Source organism: Hyperoodon ampullatus (genome assembly GCF_949752795.1).
Source record: "Hyperoodon ampullatus genome assembly, chromosome: 2".
NCBI lineage: Eukaryota > Metazoa > Chordata > Mammalia > Artiodactyla > Ziphiidae > Hyperoodon > Hyperoodon ampullatus.
Window position 1 is genome coordinate 63,287,097 of NC_136915.1, and position 22,173 is coordinate 63,309,269.

The 22,173-nt window shown below is 34.8% G+C and overlaps 1 protein-coding gene across 1 annotated transcript in view; it reads right to left on the reverse strand.

Annotated features, from left to right (window-relative positions):
- Positions 1-22,173, reverse strand: part of NEGR1 (neuronal growth regulator 1) — a gene marked incomplete at its 3' end in the record, with an annotated part of 911,256 nt that overhangs the window by 700,385 nt on the left and 188,698 nt on the right. The gene's annotated exons all lie outside the window — the stretch shown is intronic.

A 22,173-nucleotide genomic window follows, 5' to 3' on the forward strand; every position in this document is an offset into this window, starting at 1 on the left:
TTAAATAAAATATTTAATATCATGATACACTGAAAGTAACCTATTTCTATAACATTTTAGTATTTTGAATGTATTAACCATTTATGTACAAACATCTAGATAGTTTCTTATTGAGATACTCATTCTAGAAGTATGCCTTCAGAAGTTATTGCATTGAATAAACATTTTTTCAGACTCTTAGATACCACACAGGATTCATGAATTTATGCATTTATAAAACATACTTTTCTAGGTACTGTGGATAATTAAAAAAAACTTAATATGTGGCCTGCTGACAACAATTTCATTTTTAAATATGGAGGTTACATATTTAAATGTTTTTAAAGTACAATGAATTAAGTGTTAAGCACTACTCTGAGATAATAAATCAAGTGTTATGAAAATGAAGAAGGACCATGTGATGGTTAAGAGTTGAGATTCGAGAGTTGTACCCCTAAGAGTTATTTTCTGATCTGACCACGTACCAGTTATGGGTTGCAATTTCCTCATTTGCGAAATGAGAATACCAATAAGAGAAACCATCTCATAGTGTTGTTGCATGTTTTAGATTATTGCAAGGTTTCAGTGAAATGAAAGAATGAAGAATGCTTAGCCCAGCTCATACAAGAAAGCACTCAATACATGATATTTATAATCTTATAATCAAATTTCCCTAGAAGAATCAAGGAAGGTTTCTTGGAAGTTTTAGTAACTAATCTGGGCTCTAGAACTGAGCACTATGCCTGAAATGAATGAATGAATGAATGAATCTCTGAGAGAGGTAGTATTTCAGTATTTTAACTAAGGGGCTAGTTAAATCAAAAAGGACAGAAATATAAAAGAGCAGGTTCAAAGAAACAATTACTAGTTTCATGAGGCAATGATATCATATAAATGAAAAGATGCAATGCACTGTGAATAGGTTCTAGCTATTCAAATACTTCCAGTAGTACTGTTCAGAAAAACAATCCTTGGGCTCAGTTTAGAAGTGACCTGGAGGTGTCTCCTAAAGGTCATAAAAAGAGGGCAGAGTCTTAAATTCAGGACATGCTGGAAAAAAACAAATAAAACAATACTGTAACATGCTTTCCTCAAGCCTTGCCCTTCCTGAAGGCAGAAAATAAGGTTGTCTTTATAATAGAATAAGAGGAGCTTGATGAGGTTTCCCACCTCTACACAACATTCAAGTATCTCATCCATTGAATCCAAGATTCTATTATTACTCTATAAAATTTTAAATCTGAAAGGTGCTTTAGAAGCTATATAGTCCCGAACCACACAAAACTTTGTTACAGCTCTCTGTAACTTCTCTTCATTGTACTTACCCCATTTTAAAGTTATGTATCTGTATAATTACCTGATTAATCTGTCTCTCCCTACTAGAATATGAGCATCATGAGAGTAAGTATTGCATTCTTTTTTTCTCACCATTGTTTCCCAAGAAACAAATACAGTGCAAGGCACACGGGAGGTGGATACTAAATGAATGATTGAATAAATGAATGAGTGTATTTCAAGTCAGAAAACTGAGCCCAAGGGAGTTTCGGTACTTTGCCCTAGTTAACACAGACAGAATTTGGATCTAAAAGCAGCTCTCTTATTCTCCTGCTTTCTGCTACTCTCAGTACATTGCCACCAGTTAATCATATCCTATCCCTGACACGTCTTTAGCAATGACAAGTATTTCCTCAAGAGACCGTATTACATGCCTCTGAAACCTTAAAGTGAATGAGTGTATCAACCTGTTTTGTCTGTTTTAAAACAGACTCAGAGAAGTTTAGAATTTGGAGATTTTAGCAAAGGGTATAGTAGTGTAAATTGTGAAAAACAGTATTAAACACCAGCTTTGTCCCTCTTACAATTTTGCTTAGAACTACATTCAGGCTATCACCTTGTTATGATGGAAATAAAATATGTGAGACCATTTTCCAACTAAATGTTAAAGAATGAGATTCCACATGCGTTCTCCATTCTTCCAGGGCAAGAGGTTTTAAGCAACAAGGACTAGAATAGAAATGAAGAGGGAGGAGCAGGAAAAGGGAAGGGAAAGAGATCCTCCCCCTTGGAAACTGACAGCTATTGCCATGAACAGTGTTCAGTAACTATTTGATGATTCTTAAGAAGATGACAATAAAGAATGATATTAAAATGAGAAGGGATAATAATGTTATTGTAACTCAAAGATCATTTTTATGAATATGTTAACTTATTATGTTAACTTAACAAGAAGTTACTTATGATTTCTGTGCCCACAGAAGAACCCACGTTCCATCTAAAGATATTTGTTATTCTCTTCAACCACAATTCCGTCTTGCGCACAGAAACCACTGCATTATCTGAGGACACACAAAAATAAAAAAATGTCAAAAAAGAAAATCTTCAGTTTGTTATCCTAGTGTTTCTACCACAACACAGAAGCAGGTATTTTGTTTTCTCAAAAATACTTCTTCCTGGGTTATTCACTGAAAGAAAAGAACAGTAATAATGTACATAACAAGATTTTATGCTTACAAAACAACAACAAAAACAAAATGAAAAACTAATGGATCATATCAGAGTATTTTAATCTTCTTTAGATCCTTCTTGCTACATTGTCATATAAAATATCTCTTAATTAAATATTTTCTTAACCAATTTTTGCATCCATTTCAAGGGTAATTTCCTTCATTCAAAGCCAATAGAAATAGTATCCAAAAATCAAGCTATAAACTAAAGATTTAACTGTACATCTCAATATTAGAATATGGAATTATGGACTGTATGTATAACTATTTGTGTATAAATGGTCATTTGCTTCATTATAGCAATTGATTTTTCCAAAACACAAAGAAATACTCTGAATTTCTTTTTAACAAGTGAATTAAAATCAATTAAATTATCAGTAGGCCATGACTTTAAAATCTTAAATCAATATTTCTGTATTATAGAGACAAGTTGAATATGCTAATTCTCCTAATGATATCTACTTATAATTAAAATATTTAGTATGAATTTATAATAAAGGAAGAAAAGTTTATAAAGTGATAGAGTCTATGCTTGTCTTTAAAAACTAAATTAAAAAAATTAGATATCCAGGACTTCCCTAGTGGTCCAGTGGTTAAGACTCTATGCTTCCAATGCAAGGGGCACGGATTCAATCCCTGGTCGGGGAACTAAGATCCAACGTGCCACTCTTTGCAGCCAAAAAAAAAAAAAAAAAAAAGAAATTAGATATCCAAAGGAACTATCAGAATCAGATTAGGTAAAGAAAAATATTCTCTGATTTTATTTTAGTAGTAGTGGGCATTTGTTATTTGTCTGCCAGCAAATGTTCCCTCCCTTCTCATTAGCATTATAGTTAAGGTGGGGGGAGTCTTTCAATGATTTACATATTTTTTAAGTAGACTTTATTTTCTAGAGCAGTTTTAGGATCACAGAAAAATTGAGTGGAAAATATGGAGTTCCCTAACAGTCTGTCCCTACACATGCATAGCCCAAAATCCATAATTTACATTGAGGTTCACTCGTGGTGTTATACATTCTAAGGGTCTTGACACATGTATAAAGACATGTATCTACCATTTTAGTATCATGCAGAATAGTTTCCCTAAAAATGCTCTGTGTTCTGTCTATTCATCCCTCTCTCCTCCCAGACCCTGGAAACCACTGATCTTTTTACCATCTCCATAGTTTTGCCTTTTCCAGAAAGTAATATAGCTGGAATCATAAACTATGTAGACTTTTCAGCATTATTTTAACTGTCCATTCAGAAATTCACACATCCTAGTTTTCAGCTTGGGGTGTAGAAAGAAATGACTTCTACCTTCAGCCCAAAAGATGGCTCCTGAGGTTTTAAGCCAACTGAGTCTATCACATGCGCCAGCCACAGATTCACAGGTATTCACATTTCTACTTATCAACATGGCTCCCTCCTCAGGGCTTCACTTAAATCTTATCTTATTATTGAGACTCTCTCTGGACATTCCATCTAAAACTGTAAAAACCACTCTTCATAACCCTTTGGCTCTTTTTTAAAGCATTTTCCATTGTAATTATCATGAATTAAGATAATATATGTCTTACATATATATTAAGTTTTTGTCTATTTTCCTATACTAGAAAGTAAGTACTATGAGGGCTAAGATTTTTGTCTAGTTTAGTCATACCTATATCCAATATTATTGCCTGGAATATTTTGCTTAATAATGATATATTCATTAAAGGAATAAAATATTTACAAAAAAAGTTTAAAGCAAATCTAATACTTTTGAAGGCATCACACAATCTAAAAACATGTTCTAAATTAATGACCAATTAATTATGCATACCTTGAAAGAAATTTATATTGAATTGTTTGAATAGGAAAAGAAAAAAAACTGATCATGTGTTAGCTAAAATATCTGTTAAAACTTCACATATTGCTAGGATCATAAAGTGAAAATACAGCCATGTTAAGAATGATGGGATGGGGATATATGTATAGGTGAATCACTTTGTTATAAAGCAGAAACTAACACACCATTGTAAAGCACTTATACTCCAATAAAGATGTTAAAAAATAAATAAATAGGGCTTCCCTGGTGGCACAGTGGTTGAGAGTCCACCTGCCGATGCAGGTGACATGGGTTCGTGCCCTGGTCCGGGAAGATCCCAAATGCCGTGGAAGGGCTAGGCCTGAGAACCATGGCTGCAGAGCCTGTGCATCCAGAGCCTGTGCTCCACAATGGTAGAGGCCACAACAGTAAGAGGCCCACGTACCGCAAAAATAAATAAATAAATAAAAATAAATAAATAAATAAATAAAATGTTATACTGGGATGAAGTGAGAGAGTACTGTTGACATATATATACTACCAAATGTAAAATAGATAGCTAGTGGGAAACTGTTGCATAGCACAAGGAGATCAGCTCTGTGCTTTGTGATGACCTAGAGGGGTGGGATAGGGAGGGTGGGAGGGAGGCTCAAGAAGGAAGGGATATGAGGATATATGTATACATATAACTGAATCACTTTATTGTACAGCAGAAACTAATACAACATTGTAAAGCAACTATACCCCAATAAATATGTATTAAAAAAAAAAGAATGATGGGAAACAATTATAAAAGTAAGCATTAAATTTAGTGAAAGCAACACAAATGGTTTAGGGTGAAGACCTTTGGTGGAGTTTTCAGACAGATTTACAGGCAAAATGAAAAAGTAAATACTACCCAAAGCAATCTACAGATTCAATGCAATCCCTATCAAATTACCAATGGCATTTTTCACAGAAGTAGAAAAAATTTTGCCATTTGTATGGAAACACAAAAGACCCCAAATAGCCAAAGCAATCTTGAGAAAGAAAAACGGAGCTGGAGGAATCAGGCTCCCTGACTTCAGACTATACTAAAAAGCTACATTAATCAAGATTGTATGGTACTGGCACAAAAACAAAAATATAGATCAATGGAACAGGATAGAAAGCCCAGAGATAAACCCACGCACCTATGGTCACCTAATCTATGAAAAAGGAGGCAAAAAATATACAATGGAGAAAAGATAGCCTCTTTAAGAGGTGGTGCTGGGAAAAACTGGACCACTACATGTAAAACAATGGAATTAGAACACTCCTTAACACCATACAAAATAATAAACTCAAAATGGATTAAAGAGCTAAATGTAAGACTGGACACTATAAAACTCAGAGGAAAACATAGGCAGAGCACTCTCTGACATAAATCATAGCAACATCTTTTTTGACCCACCTCCTATAGTAATGAAAATTAGAAGAAACATAAATAAATGGGACCTAATTAAACTTAAAAGCTTTTTTTTCTTTTTTCTTTTTTTTGGTGGTACGTGGGCTTCCCACTGTTGTGGCCTCTCCCGTTGTGGGGCACAGGCTCTGGACGCACAGGCTCAGCAGCCATGGCCCACAGGGCCAGCTGCTCCATGGTGTGTGGGGTCTTCCTGGACCGGGTCATGAACCCGTGTCCCCTGCATCGGCAGGCGGACTCCCAACCACTGCGCCACCAGGGAAGCCCTAAACTTAAAAGCTTTTGCACAGCAAAGGAAACCATAAACAAGATGAAAAGACAACTCCCAGAATGGGAGAAAATATCTGCAAATGAAGCAACTGACAAAGGATTAATCTCCAAAATATACAAGCAGCTCATACAGCTCAATATCAAAAAAACAAAGAACCCAAACCAAAAATGGGCAGAAGACTTAAACAGACATTTCTCCAAAGAAGACATTCAGATGGCCAACGAACACATGAAAAGATACTCAACGTCACTAATTATTAGAGAAATGCAAATCACAACTACAATGAGGTATCATCTCACACTGATCAGAATGGCCATTATCAAAAAATCTAGGAACAATAAACGCTGGAGAGGGTGTGGAGAAAAGGGAACCTTCATGCACTATCGGTGGGATATAAAGTGATACAGCCACTATGGAAAACAGTATGGAGGTTCCTTAAAAAACTAAAACTAGAACTACCATATGGCCTAGCAATCTCACTATTGGGAATATACCCAGAGAAAACCATAATTCAAAACAACACATGCACCCCAATGTTCATAGCAGCACTATTTACAGTAGCCAGGACATGCAAGCAACCTAAATGTCCACCACACAAGAATGGATAAAGAAAATGTGGCACATATATACAACAGAATATTACTCAGCCTTAAAAAGGAATGAAATTGGGTCATTTGTAGAAACGTGGATGGACCTAGACAGTGTCATACAGATTGAAGTCAGTAAGAGGAAAACAAATATTGTATACTAATGTATACATGTGGAATCTAGAAAAACAGTATAGATTATCTTATTTGCAAAGCAGAAATAGAGACACAGATGTAGAGAACAAATGTATGGATACCAAGGGGGAAAGGGGTGGGGTGGGAGGAGTTTGGAGACTGGGATTGACATATATACATTATTGATAGTATGTATAAAATAGACAGCAGATGGGAGCATACCGTATAGCATAGGGAGCTCTACTTAATGCACTGTGGTAACCTAAATTAGAGGGAAGTCCAAAAAGGAGGGGATATCTCTATGTGTATGGCTGATTCATTTTGTTGTGCAGTGGAGGCTAACACAATATTGTAAAGCAACCATACTCCAGTAAAAATTAGTACTAAATAAATAAACAATTAATTAATTAATTAGTCAGTGACATTAAAATTAATACCAATCTCTCCCCTCCAAAAAAAAGTAAGACACCTGTGGGTTGAGCAGATTTTCAGAGTTCAGGTTTTCATAGATAAAGCTGGGTTTAGGAAGATGGTTGTCCCAAAAGGTAAAAAGAACAAGAGATTATGTTAGATTATTTTATATTAGCAAGACTGCTTTAATAAAGATGATACATTTCATTAAATAAAATGAATTTGATGCATAATTATAAATATCTGCATATATCTTTATATATAGACAGTAGACAAAATGATTAGCATTTGTTATAATATTTTCAGGGAAGGTTTAATCTTATAAAAAAGTCTGCATTATTTGTAGTTTCAGCCCTGAGAGTCTTTTAAGCAATTTTCCTGAGTATTAACTTTGGTCTAGGTATGTGCTAGAATATTTCTTATCATAACCAGTTATTAAAAGACTGCTTACTTTGTAGTTTCAGTTTTGAAAAAGTTTTAAATAATTTTCTTTTATTACCCTCAGTTGCTGTTGTCAGACCAGGTATTATGCTGCACATTTCTTTGATCTCTTAACCAATTACTTTCTGAGCTATACCACCTTTTGCTTTCTTTTGTATTTCCTATTATCTAACACTACTGAATGCTTTACAAATAATACAATCAGGAACTAAAAGAAACTACAAATACTAATATTTCTCCTTCAAATTTTATATTTCCCAACAAATTAGATTCCTACAAATAAGAATTCAGACCAGGGCCCTGCACCTCCAACACTGAATGCTTACAAGAGTAACAGCAGTCATTTCTCATAAACCACCTAGTAAAATAGCGTGCAGTTCTCATCTATATGGCATTTATGGTCATTTTAATATTAAAATAGAAATAGTTGAGTGACCAGTTACGAGTTATGTCACTGAATCATACACAATTATTGCCAACACTACCTATTAACACACTCTCTCCAAGAGGTAGATGATATGATTTCTTTGGATGAATACAAGACAGCCTATACTAGACTAGCCTCTCCTGGATTTATAAGGGCATAAATGGCATTCCATCTGCTTTTTACAATATTTGTTTTTTAGCTATCGCTTTGTTTTCTGAAAATTTCTATTAAGTATCCTTAAGGTACTTTACAAGGCTAAAAATAAGAGAGAAAAAGAGACCGCAATTCTTTCCTAGATTATACTTGTTGTGTAGAACACTGAACGTCCAACTTTATTCATAACTTGAACAAACATTTTGTTTACCACCTGAACTCAGATAACCTGTCAGACTTGCTGCTATCACTCCTTGTGCTGCAAAAATGTTTTACTGAGCAGGTAGTACTGTAACTTCAGACTACTTGGTTTCCTTTATAATTAGTGTTGTTCAGGCCAATTTGATAATTTCTTGAATGTTGAATTTGTTGACAGGCCTATTTCAAGTTATGTGAGCCATTTTTGGTATAAGATATTATATTATATTTATTTATTTTTTTTTTAGGTATATGATCCATTTTGAGTTAATTTTTTTTTAACATCTTCATTAGAGTATAATTGTTTCACAATGGTGTGTTAGTTTTTGCTTTATAACAAAGTGAATCAGCTATACATATACATATATCCAATATCTCTTCCCTCCTGCATCTCCCTCCCTCCCACCCTCCCTATCCTACCACTCTAGGTGGTCACAAAGCACCGAGCTGATCTCCCTGTGCTATGTGGCTGCTTCCCACTAGCTATCCTGTTTTACATTTGGTAGTGTATATATGTCCATACCACTCTCTCACTTCGTCCCATCTTACCCTTCCCCCTCCCCATGTCCTCAAGTCCATTCTCTAGTAGGTCTGTCTTTATTCCCACCCTGCTCCTAGGTTTTTCATGACCTTTTTTTTTTTTTTTTTTAGCTTCAATATATGTGTTAGCATACGGTATTTGTTTTTCTCTTTCTGACTTACTTCACTCTGTATGACAGACTCTAGGTCCATCCACCTCACTACAAATAACTCAATTTCATTTCTTTTAATGGCTAATATTCCATTGTATATATGTGCCACATCTTCTTTATCCATTTATCGGTCAATGGACACTTAGGTTGCTTGATATTATATTTATTATGAACACATTTTTTTTAAATTTCTTTTTTCTAATCTTTTTCAGTCATCCTGTTGTCTGGCTGGCTTGCCAAAATTATTACAGAACGCAAGTTCATGCACTACGGAGAATGCATGTCTTGTGCACAAAAATCCCAAGATCTCCAATGTTTTGGGGGGGGAGTTTTTACAGGCAAAATTTGGGGTGAGGGCTGAATGTGTGTGACTTTCTTCTGACTGGTTGGTGATGAGGTAAGTGTGTTCCAGGAATCTTGTGTTCAGCCTGAAGTTACCATCTTCCACCTGGGTGGGGGCCTTAGTTGCTGTAGAAAAACTCAAAGACACATTGTTATGTATATTCCTTTAGCAGGAACCAGGACCCTGCCCCATTGCTGCACTATTGTTTCTTGACTGCTCCTTTTTGTTTCTGCATTCCCTTACTTCCCTAATTAGAAAGTGTTTGAATCTGCCCTTTGGAACTCGGAGAAGGTCTAGAAGGCTTGAAGCCTTTTTCCTACAAACAAGAAACTGGGGACATAAAAAGGCTTTTGTACCGAGGAGGGCCCCACAGGGTCCTACTCTGTTTCAATCCAACCTAAAATAACATTGTAACTTTTACTCTGATGCATGTTTAACACCTTTTAAAGATAGTTTAAAAAATTTTGTGACAACACAAACAAGATGTCATTTAGTACAGTAAATTACAGTGTGATAAAAAACACATGGTTAGGATTTAGGAAATATGGGTTGTAATTGTTTCATTATATTTCAATTATATGACTAGCTCTGTGGTTGTTTATAAGACTCACTAAATTGCATTCATCTGTGAAATGAATGGCCAGGATAGATGCTAAGTGTCTCAAAATACTGTGACTCTACAGATAAAATATTTTGTCTTCACCTTAGTATATCAAAAGTCATATGCCCATTACAGGTGTTATATTCAAAAAAATTTAATAAGAGTTAGAATGTTGTTAAGAAACGACACTAGAATGTTGTTAATCCATCAGAACCACATTTTCAGAAACAGCCATTACAAACCTACAAGAGCATTTTTGGTTAATATGGAAGTGAGGCCTGCTATGGAAGAATAAACAAAATGACTGACTGAAGAGAAATAGTGAATATCTATATTCAAAATACTATGTGTCCCTCAAGTTCCTAAGAAGTTTGTGTCAAGTGGGTTATAAGTCCAACCAGTTTGGAAAAATCATTTCACTGACTTTGTAGTCTCAGCTTTCTCCTGTAGAATGAGATTAGTGTAGCCTGAAACCTTCCTTAATGGCTAATTAAATTAATTTGGGAAATACGGTTGGTAATCAACATAGATGAAATCAGGGAGCAGGAAAATGACTTGTTAGTGTGGTCCATAGACCATCAGCAAGAACATCACCTGTGAACTTGTTAGAAGCACAAATTCTCAGATCTTACCCCACACCTACTGAAATCAGAAACTCTGGGGGAGTGAAGTGACAATCACCAAGACCTACAGTGATCCTAATACATGCTAAACTTTAAGAATTACTGGTTTAGGCTATCAGTGAGCTAACATTATGAATGATGAAGAAGGCAGCTACTTAGATGGTGTATTTCAGGTACATTGGACCTGATTACTCTCAATTTTATAGATTGGAAAACAAAGTTTAGGTAATTTATGATCAATTAGCAGTCAAGAAGCGAACCACGTGAATCCAGATCTGCCTTAAACAGGAGTTCAGTTGTGTTACTGCCATTCCACCCATTAAAAAATAAGAACAAGAATATTAGAATAATACACTGTTGGTTCAACACCCTAAATCTTAGCTTAGAGTTTAACTCCAGTTTTAAATATGCTGACCTCAAGGAAATTTAAAGTTCCTTTTTAAAAAATCTGAAACATACAAATATCATTTAAGAATATAAAACAATACATAATGTAGCTCTAAAAGTGTTTTATGAAGAGGCAGTATTTACAGTCATGCTTGTCAAACTTTAATGAATCACCTGAAAACCTTTTAAAATGTAAATGATGAATCATTAGGCCTGGGGTGAGGAGTAGATTCTGCATTTCTAACAAGCTCCTAGAGGATGCCTGTGCTTGTGTAGGAAGCATATGGAAATGCAGATGGCCTACTCTGGAGTCAGATTGGAACTACCAGCTACCATTTATAACAATGTGGTTTAAGCAAGTTAGAAAAAATTTCTGGGCCCCATCTATAAAATGCAGATAGGAATATCCCCTATCTTTTAAGTAAAACGATGTTTATCTTTTAATATATATAAAATACTTAGTCTGACACAATAAGCTAATAATAATTTTTAGCTTTTAATATTTAGATCAAGACGTTACCTGTCACTACAAAATGTATGTCATTTTCAAGTATGACTTCATGTGATTAATTCACATAAGTAACATATAAATATTGCATCTGAAGCAGCAAATCCAACAGAAAAAAGAATGACTAATTATTAAGTTTGTAGAATAATAAAGTTTTATTCCTTATGAAATACTGTTTTGAGTCCTTAGCTCAAATTACATATTTTTAGTTCTTGTATCCATCTCCATCAATGATATCTCAATAACTTCGACATAAGCCTACCCCCCCCCCCCACCAATAGTCTTTTCTTTCTTTTCTTTAATTCCATCTCATTAGTTATAGCCTATGTCCACTTGGGGCACTTTAAATAATTTCTTGCCCTGAAGACAGAAGATTAAATTATGGACTATTAAATATATGTATCTAATTAGTCCAGTGATTAATTTCAAATTTAGTTGAGGTAAGAAATCCTAATACCTAACTTCAGGGATTTGTGATTGAAGAGTCTCCTAATTTCTTAAATAGAAAATGTTTACTAATATATTTTATAAGCCTTTTAACCATGTAAGTGGTCAAACTGGAAATTAAAGTCAGAAGTTAGGGATTTGCCAGATAACCAACAGTTTACCATTAGATTTTTAACCTCTATCAAAATTTGGATAAAACTCTAAAATCATTCCTGACTATTCCAAATAACTAACTCACATTTTCATATTAAGAGAATAGAAGTGTATTTCTTTCTTTAAATATATGTACAATCAGGAATCCCTACAGATTTACTCACTCCCTCAGGATGTTGCCATTTAGAGTCCCTTAGGTATGTAATCACCATTATATAAATGGAATAACTTAAGGCAAAAAGTTTATCAAAGAGTAATTATATACCTGGGTGTCTGGAGCCAGAGAGGATCAAAAGAGGAAGAGATCTAAAATATTCCAACTTCAGAGAAGTATTTTTTTTTTCCTTTTAAAAAATAAGAGCTTCTACCATAGATATAAAGGATAACATAGTAAGGGTTTATTTTGTAATTAATATGCATGGGAATTTACACAGTTAATTTACATTCACATTTACAGGAATTACCTCTAACCTACATATTGACAGAAGAAACTCTAATTTTATGAGTCCAAAAAACCTAAGTGCCTAATTTTTTTCTCCATTGCCTTTAATTAAAATACCTCCAGAATCATCTACCTGATAATGTGGATTTTTTTTTAACAGGAAGAAGTTTGCTCACTGAACACATTTGCTAAGCTTGCCTAATGACAACTTTAGATTCATGAAAATTAAATGAGCACATTCTCAGCGGGCAATAGGTCCACTCACTTGCTTGCCTTCTCCCTGGGTAAGCCAGAGAGCTGTGGGACTTTGGGTAAGTCATCTGAGACCCCGGCCCTAATTTTCTCATCTAAAAAATAAGGTACTGAGCTAATCTCTAAGGTACATCAAGATCATATTCCATGAAATGTTATAGTATCCTTGAAAACATTTTAGGGATTCTCTTGCAGATAATTTTAATAGCTTTCAGTGTCCAAAAAGATACAATTCCCAACTGTGAAGCTTTCTGGAAAAACATATATCATCACCTGCCTGTGATACATGAAAATATTTAATATTTATTGGACAATCCTTCTTCCCCAAAAATTGTAAAAATGGTTTCAAACAATTTTTTCCTTCTAGAAATCTAGAGAACTTTCACTTAGGGACAGGAACAAAGCTACATACAGACTGCCTCAGTAAGAGAATATGCCACACTTGTATCTTTAAAATTATATTCTCTCAGATATACTAAGGCATCTATTGTCGTGCATATAACACACCTATGATGATGGTGAGGATAATTATGATACCACAGATTTCCTACTTACCAGGTTCTGGCTTCCTTTTTCCTTCCTCATCTGTCCTTTCCTCCCTCCCTCTCTTTTCTCCCTCTTTCTTCCTTCCTTCCTTCCTTCATGCAAGACTCTGAATTTGATACCTTCAAGGACATACAACCCCACAGGAAAAATAGAATTTAATAAATAATTATAGTAATGGACAATACATTTGGATATTACAGTTGTATGCAAGTCTCATGGGAGTACAAAGTAGGGAGTAATGGATTTTGCTTGGGTAGAATGTAGGGAGGACTCCAGAGGCTTTATCACAGTTTAACTATCTTAGTTCTAAAGAAAAAGCAGACTGATTATATTAGTTGCCTGGGGCTGCCATAACAAAATACCAGAGACTGGATAGACTAAACAGCAGTAATTTAATTTCTCATAGTTCTAGAGGCTGGGACATCCAAGATCACTGTGCTGTCAAAGTAGGTTTTATGCTGAGGCCTCTTCTCTTGGCTTCTAAGTGGTTGCTCTTGTCCTGTGCTCCTGTGACCTTTTGTGTGCCAGGGGAGAGAGAGGGAGGCAGAGGTGGGGGGGTTCTCTCCTGTCTCTTATTATAAGGATACTAATCCTATTAGATCAGGGCCCCATCTTTATGACCTCATTTAACCTTAATTACCTCCTTATAGGCCCCATATTCAAATATAGTCACATTGGAGATTATGGCCTCAACATATGCATTTTGGGAGGCCATACACATTCAATCCGTAACACCAATGAAGAAGGTGAATTTTGTATCATTCCAAGTGAGTGATGGAGGTTGAGGGTTCTATGTCCCGGGCAATACAAACAGTCCACTACAACTAGGGTACAGGTCTGAAAGTGTCACAAAAAAGACAGGAAGGGTCGAGACTAGCCTGAAATATCCTCCTCAGCAGGTTAGAGGGCATCCTGAACATAAGGGAAGCATGAAACAGCTTTTATGATCCTTGGATGGCTACAAGCAAATTTCAGCTACTCCATATTCTCTCTCTATCATTCAACGAAAAGATTTCTGACTTGTGCTCCACTTCTTGTTAACAACACACTGTGAGGTGCAGATTCAAATGGGGAAGATTTTTAGCTGAACCAGAAATATATCTATTTATTGTATATTGAGGGTTTTTTTCTGAAAGAAACATGCCTAAATCTATGTTGTCATATAACTTTAATTTACATAGAAGAGTTTTACTTAATACAAAGGACACAATCAACAAGTGAAATGCAGTTATGCTTTTTCTCATTCCCAATCCATAATGAACACATTAGAGATGAGCTCTTCCTCTGTGTTGTACTATACAATATACAGTTTCCACAAATTCTTATTACTGGTGAACCTTTAATTTTTCTTTGCATATTTTGAAAACCTTGTACCTACTACAAAAATTCCTTAAAAATGAGAGGCTCAAATGTTAAATCAAAAAGTAAAACATTTTAGGAATATGAGTGTAAAAATTTCACATTATATATTTTCTTCCCTTAGTAAACTTTTGCAACTGGCTTCTGACGCTTTAGAGATTTGGGGAAGAAAGTATGTGCAAGTCATATTAACATTCACCAGTTGCTTACAAGTATGTAAAGACAAGTTTTTCTGTGGCCATTATGTATTTGTGATGTCAGGGATTTATTTTTCCAAATGCAAACTATATTTACATATCAAAACCTAATGAGATATGAGAACATTCTAACACTGCACTATTCGGTAATGTGCTTTTCTACCTAAAAAGATTTTTGTAAAATAGTGAGGCTCATTAAAGGCCATTACTTATAAATTAGCATTTTACTAAAACCACAGCTTGGTTAGATCAAATTTATAAATCTTGTCAGTAAATATTCTCAGTTTGGTGTTCTGATTTCCTAATGAGCTCTTTGCAATAGAAAAGGTTAGACAATTAGCATGCTGGTGTTCAACCAGCATACATTTTAACTTTTCTGTGAAGATGAACATCTAGCTTCAAAACAGAAATGAAATCATAGAAGTGATTAATTCATCTCATAAAGAATTGAACAATTTAACAAATTTTGTCGAATTTTGTTGCTTACAAGTCACTAACAAAGCATCTATGTATAAAAGTTTTTACTTATTTCTTCCCTTTTTCTTACAATTTAATGATTAATTGTGTCACTTATCACTCAAATAAGAGAGCACAGTCTCATATAATTTAAAATAGTATATCTGATATGCTGCTACTTAAACAAAGGAAAAACTGACTTAAAAAATCTCAAAAATGAATCCATTTCAAATTATGGAAAGGGTTATGAAGGAACGTATCAGAGAATTATAAGAGAAAATAATGACAGAAAACTAATTTATGTTTAGTAGGAGATTGTGCAGAAAAAGTCTAAGATTCCAGTGACTAACAGGCATTAATCAGAGAAAGAGTGAAGAAGAGTATGCCAGGCAGAGGGAATAGCTTGTGCAAAGGCCCCAATCTAAGTCAGAAATGAGGTTCCTGCTCTTTCTACCTCAGTGAAATATTCAATGAGCACAGAGGCTTTATATAGCTTTCATAATGTGAATTGGCAGTGACTGGACTGATTAATTATGGAGCTCGATTTTCATTATGAAAATACGTTGTGACCCTCACCTACAACAACTGAAAGCCCCAGACAAAATTTATTAGGCTGGCATCACAATTATTTTGCCTGAGTGGTTGATTTGTTGTTTGTTTATCGGTAATATGAATTTTAAGAAAAGAGGGGTTGATGTGATGCTGCTTCGGTGGTGAGAAGGAGAGAAAGGCCATGATACTTGACCAAAAGCCAAATATAATCAAAGCTTGGACTCTCTCAGTGATAATTAAATTGTCTAGCTATGGAATACCTTTATTTCAGAGATTCCTCCAGAAAAAATAGTTTGCCATTCAAACTCTGAAAGTCATTAGCTGTTTTCTAATTCCATTTCCCCCATTAAAACATTGCTGTGTAGAATAATTTTTAATAACCCAAGTTTTCTTTTTTTAAATACAAATATATTTATTTAGTTTTGACACTCAATAGTGGAGCTACTCCGTCTGACACAGGTAACTCAGCAGTCTAGTATAGAAAACAGGACTCCTCTCAAAACAACCTCAATGTTACCTCCTAGCTGTATTCTCACCTTTCTTGTAAAATATCTATCTATGCTATGAGCATTTGATTGTCTGGTTTTAGTTAAGTGCCTAGCATGCACTCCAGACACTTAATCTTTTGCTAATTTTAGCATCTGTTTCTTGGATGGCTATCTGCACCTCTCTTTCCCTCTTTTTCTTCTTGTCTTAACAAAACCAAAAAAGGTTTTCCCTCACCTTCATACACATATAACACACATATCTACTAGTTGAGTTTAAGCTATTGCACTAAATAATTAACTCCGGGAACTATTCTTCTTAATACTCACAGAATTTTCCCCCACTTTCACTACAAATCTGTTTCCTTGAATGGCTCAACAGTCATTCAAATTCGCTTTATTCAGGTTCTCAGGAATTTTACATTTTTACAAACTACAATGGGCTACTAAAAAGAATTTGGAATTTCTCTTCTTTTCTGAGTATGCTTTAACAATTAAAAATTAATGGAACCAAACAAATCATAAAGCCCAATTATTCAATAATAATGTCTTCATAAAAATCCCTATCTCATCAAAAGTAACTTTGAAAGGTACCAATGTTTTAAGAAAGCTAATGTTAGGAAAGATATTAATGTTAGCAGAAAATATAAATGTTTATAATCACATAGGGTGGACAAAAAAATAAGTGAATTGATAAAACTAGAAAAATATTGGATTTATATGTCTTAAAATATCATAATTCACAAACATAAACAGCTAGTGCATCATAACTCTCCAAATGTTATGTATGAATGTCATATAGTTTCATCTGGTGAGTTCCCTTTTTAATATAGCAAGTTGCAATATTCCCCAAACCACCAGAATATACAAAAAAGAAAAGATTATTCTACCTGTGGTGACGTCTGAAAACTAAAATGTACAAATTAAAAATAATAAAGTTGTGTTATCCAAACATGAACATGAAATAACACATCTAATTTTTCTAGCTTGCCTTTTTATATTATCTGTATAATCTCCATTAAAATTCACATTTTAGGATACATACACAGATTAATGGGGACTTGGATTAAAATACTACATTTCAGGGCTTCCCTGGTGGCGCAGTGGTTGAGAGTCCGCCTGCCAATGCAGGGGACACGGGTTCATGTCCCGGTCCGGGAAGATTCCATGTGCTGCGGAGCGGCTGGGCCCATGAGTCATGGCCACTGAGCCTGCACGTCCGGAGCCTGTACTCCACAAGGGAGAGGCCACAACAGTGAGAGACCAGCATACCACACACACAAAAAAAAATTCAAATACTTCAATAATAATTAACATGTTTATTTTGCAATCAAACACGAATATTACTTTGAAAATCTAAAAGAAAAACTTTTATCCACTCCTAAGAGAATAAAGTCATATTTTTCTTACTTTATCACTGATTTCCTGCTTGGTATTTTTTTGAGCAAAATTATAAAACTTGCAAGATTGTATATCTTTTACTGTAGGAATCAAGTGAAGATTTAGGAACACTTCTGCTAATTGATTAGTGTTTATATTAACTAATGAATCTCTTGTCCCCTACTTACCCCTTGTAATAAAAATCCCTGTTTAGATCAAGTTCTGTTCTTTTGTGAATGCCAGTTTAGCATACTGATTACATTTCTCAAAGTCAGGACATCTCTCCTTCCCAGTGTGTCTTACATTATGTTTTTGTTTTTTATTAGAACTTACAAAGAAACTTAGATATTTTATGCAATTAATATTTCAATTTTTCTTAAAAAAGTATTTAATAGTTTGTAAAACTTTGGAATCCACAAACTCCAGAACTGCTGCCATTTTGGTAGCAAGCCATAACCCCAGCCAATTTCAGGCTATGAATGCCTATTAAGGTTTATTTGTAAGGAAAACAGACTGCTCTTTTTTCTTTCCAAGCTAGGCATGAAAGTATGTCTTTTCAATTCTCCCTTCTACCTCTTACCTCTGCCTCTTCCACTCCCACATTTAATTTTAATAACCAAAATAATAGATTAGAAATGTCTTTTTCTTTAAGCTTTGATCCAAAGTATATGATTCTTAAAGTATGACTAAGCATCTTACTAAGACTTTCACAAGTCTTCAAACCCAGTTTGTAGGACTTTTCTTTTCTCTGTAAATCACATTTCTTTACACATCAAATACAAGTTTTAAATGATCAGTTTTCCAATTAAGGCTGAAAAAACACCAAATAATTAGAAATCATGTTTGATTTTTCAAGGTGAACCTGAATTTCATTTTATTTTAAATGTTTAAATGTTAAAAGGCAAATGCTTCAATTAGTGCATTTTTTTTTTTGTTTTATGAAGACCCCAGACCTTGAGAAAACAGACATGTGAGCAGATAAGATAATAAAGCACAGATAATAAAGCAAATACTTATTTTCATTGTATAAAACACCTCAACATAGAATTTTGCTATATTAATAACTGGTTGATTAACTGGACAATTAAGTGAAATTTGGTTAGACTCATTTAAAAGTTGGCTGTCAAGCTTTGTCCAAATGCGTTTTATTTTCATATTAAATGAAGTCAAAACAAAAGAATCCTGATATAAAATTCCATATTAAAACAGTTTTTTGTATAGATCAGAAACTCATAAACACAGTCACTGAAAAGCCTATTAATTACTCTTTCTGATATTTTCACAGTTTAATTCATTTAGAAAAATAATACATTCATGTGTAAAAAGAAAATTCAGATTTTCTTTTAAGTATATCACCAAGAAGTCCATAACACTGAGTAAATATTTTAAGGACGTTTTTATTTTAAATTTTCAGGAAAAATAAAATTTTATAAAGTCTTGCAAAGATTGTCTGGTTTTAATTTTTATTTCCTTTTAAAGTCCTACTGACTTTTGACAGGTGGTTATTTTATTCTACCTTTATTGAGGTATAATTGACATATAAAATTGTAATAAATTTAAAGTGTACAATGTGATGGTTTGAAATATGTATACATTGTGAAAGGAATCCTACAAGTGAGTTAATTAAAGCATCCATTACCTGAGAAGTGGTGTTTTATAATGGTTAAAAGTGGACTTCAAAGGCTGGTTTTGAAATCATCACCACCACTGCCACCTACTAGCTAAGAGATATTTGGAAGTAATTTAACCTCACTCTGTCTCAGTAAGGTGGGTATTACAACAGTTCCTATCTTTTAGGGTTATTGTGAAGATTAACTGAATAATATATAAGAAACAGTTTATATGTCTGATGCCCACACAAAATATAAGTGTTACTTATCATTATCAGACTGTCCAGATTACTTGATAATGTAGATTGTTAAAGGAAAAATCACCAGGCTTTTTCTACCCTGATTCTTTATCTTCTTCGATGGCACAGGTCTCTGGGGCTTCCAGAGTCCAGTTTCACTCATCAGTTTCCCCTTTTAGACAAAAAGATCTTAAACGGTTTAACAGAAAAAGAAAGTCAACTGGGCCTTGATTTGAGTTCAAAATTTTTACCACTGAAGGGAAATTTTGAAGTTTTCTTTGGACCCCGAGCCTTCCCATGTCATGCTTTACAAAAGGCCTAGAAAGTGGGAAGAATCTTACATGCTCCAGTTCAGAGAGTACCAGGAAAATCAGACAATTTCACAAAGATCCAAGAATGCCTTGCCTGAAAGGTTTATGAAATTGAACAAGCTACTTTGCATATAATATTGGCTTAATGAGCTGACTTATTCTTAGGGGATGAATATCATACTCCCATGCTTGCAGAGAGATCTCTGAGATCATTAAGATGATCTTGAAAATGATCAAAGGAATTAAGAATGTAAGTAATTTGCTTAATACCCCCATATCTCTTTCTGTGTGCTCTTGGTGTTAGAAATGGGATCTGTTCTCTTAGTTTCATTTGGAGTAAAATTTGGCTCCTGGATTAAAAACTCTAATTATAGTCCTTCTCTTGGTTTTTGTCTGTATTGCAGGGTCAAATGTGACCTCCCAAGTTTTAAATGCTGCTGCACACCCACCATCCTGCAAAATGGTAGAATAATTGATCTTTTAAAAAGAACAGGAATGGAGAACATCTACCCTCAGAAAACCTATGACCATGACAAATCAAACAACTGTGTAGACCTGGACTGCTCATGTCTCCAGACCATAATGGTTCATCTTCCAGTTTAGGCTGAAGAATGACCAAAATGAGGGACAGAGAACTGAAACAACACAACTACCTGTGCCTGTAGGAAACACTACTAGAACCAGCCATCCTCTCCTGGCCTGATGTTAAACAATACAGGAACCAGGCCCACCTTTCTGTCCCTCTGCTAAATACTGTGACCAGTTTTAAAAAATATATAAAAGTGCTGGCTCTAGAAATACCTATTCCTTGGATATGAAACAGTTTGTTCACCAAGGATTACTTCAAGACCCTTACAATTCTGTGCCCACCAATCCAAAGCTACTAATGATGCAGTTCTACCCAATTCCAATCAATTATTCACTTTGCAAGACCTGTATTAAAATCATCAAGCCTAAAACCTTTAAATACCCTTTCTGATTTTCCTATTTGGGGTATCTACTAAGAATCTACTTACTAAACTAAACCTAATGACCTTAACTTCGCTTGATCAGCAAGTTTTTCTAGTAGCTTTTGGGAAATCTACAATAAATAATATCCAATAATACCAGGTAAATTGCAAGTAAACAGAGTTACATCATAAGTTCTATTCAGAATGTGGCTCATTATGACAAAAAATATTTCAAGTCACAGGATAATTTAGTTATCTTTTCTCTGCCAATCTAACATGTAACCTTCTTTTAGGGCTACAAATTTTTTTTTTTTTTTAGCTTTTTACATTTTTATTTATTTATTTATTTATTTTTGGCTGTGTTGGGTCTTCGTTTCTGTGCGAGGGCTTTCTCCAGTTGTGGTGAGCGGGGGCCACTCTTCATTGCGGTGCACGGGCCTCTCACTGTCGCGGCCCCTCTTGTTGCTGAGCACAAGCTCCAGACACGCAGGCTCAGCAGTTGTGGCTCACGGGCTTAGTTGCTCCGCGGTATGTGAGATCTTCCCAGACCAGGGCATGAACCCGTGTCCCTGTATTGGCAGGCAGATTCTCAACTACTGCACCACCAGGGAAGCTTAGGGCTACAAATTTGTTACAGAACTTTACATTTGTGTTAAAATTCAGCTTCTGTGGGTGAAATGGCCTTTTCCCTTAAAAGTATGCAACAAAACAAAATTTAAAAAAAATAAATAAAACTAAGTAAAATAAAAACTTTTAACTTTAATGAAACTTACTAATATTTCATTTTGAAATTAGCAGTAATGTAAAATTTGGCATTTTAAATTTATTTATTTTTGGCTGTGTTGGGTCTTCATTGCTGCATGTGGGCTTTCTCTAGTTGTGGAGAGCAGGGGCTACTCTTTGTTGTGGTGCTCAGGCTTCTCATTGCTGTGGCTTCTCTTGCTGTGGAGCACAGGCTCTAGGCACGTGGGCATCAGTAGTTGCAGCACATGGGCTCAGTACTTGTGGCTCACAGGCTGTAGAGCACAGGTTCAGTAGTTGTGGTGCACGGGCTTAGTTGCTCCATGGCAGGTGGGATCTTCCCAGACGAGGGCTGGAAACTGTGTCCCCAGCACTAGCAGGCAGATTCTCAACCACTGCACCACCAGGGAAGACCAGATTTTGAATTGTAAATCTTATAATTATTCTCAGTTCTTTCAACTTCTTGTTAGTCATTTCAGTAAAGTTTAGAGGATAATTTTTAGGCTATTTTGAATAATGAATTTAATACTATTTTTCTGTTCCTTACCATTTCTCACTCTG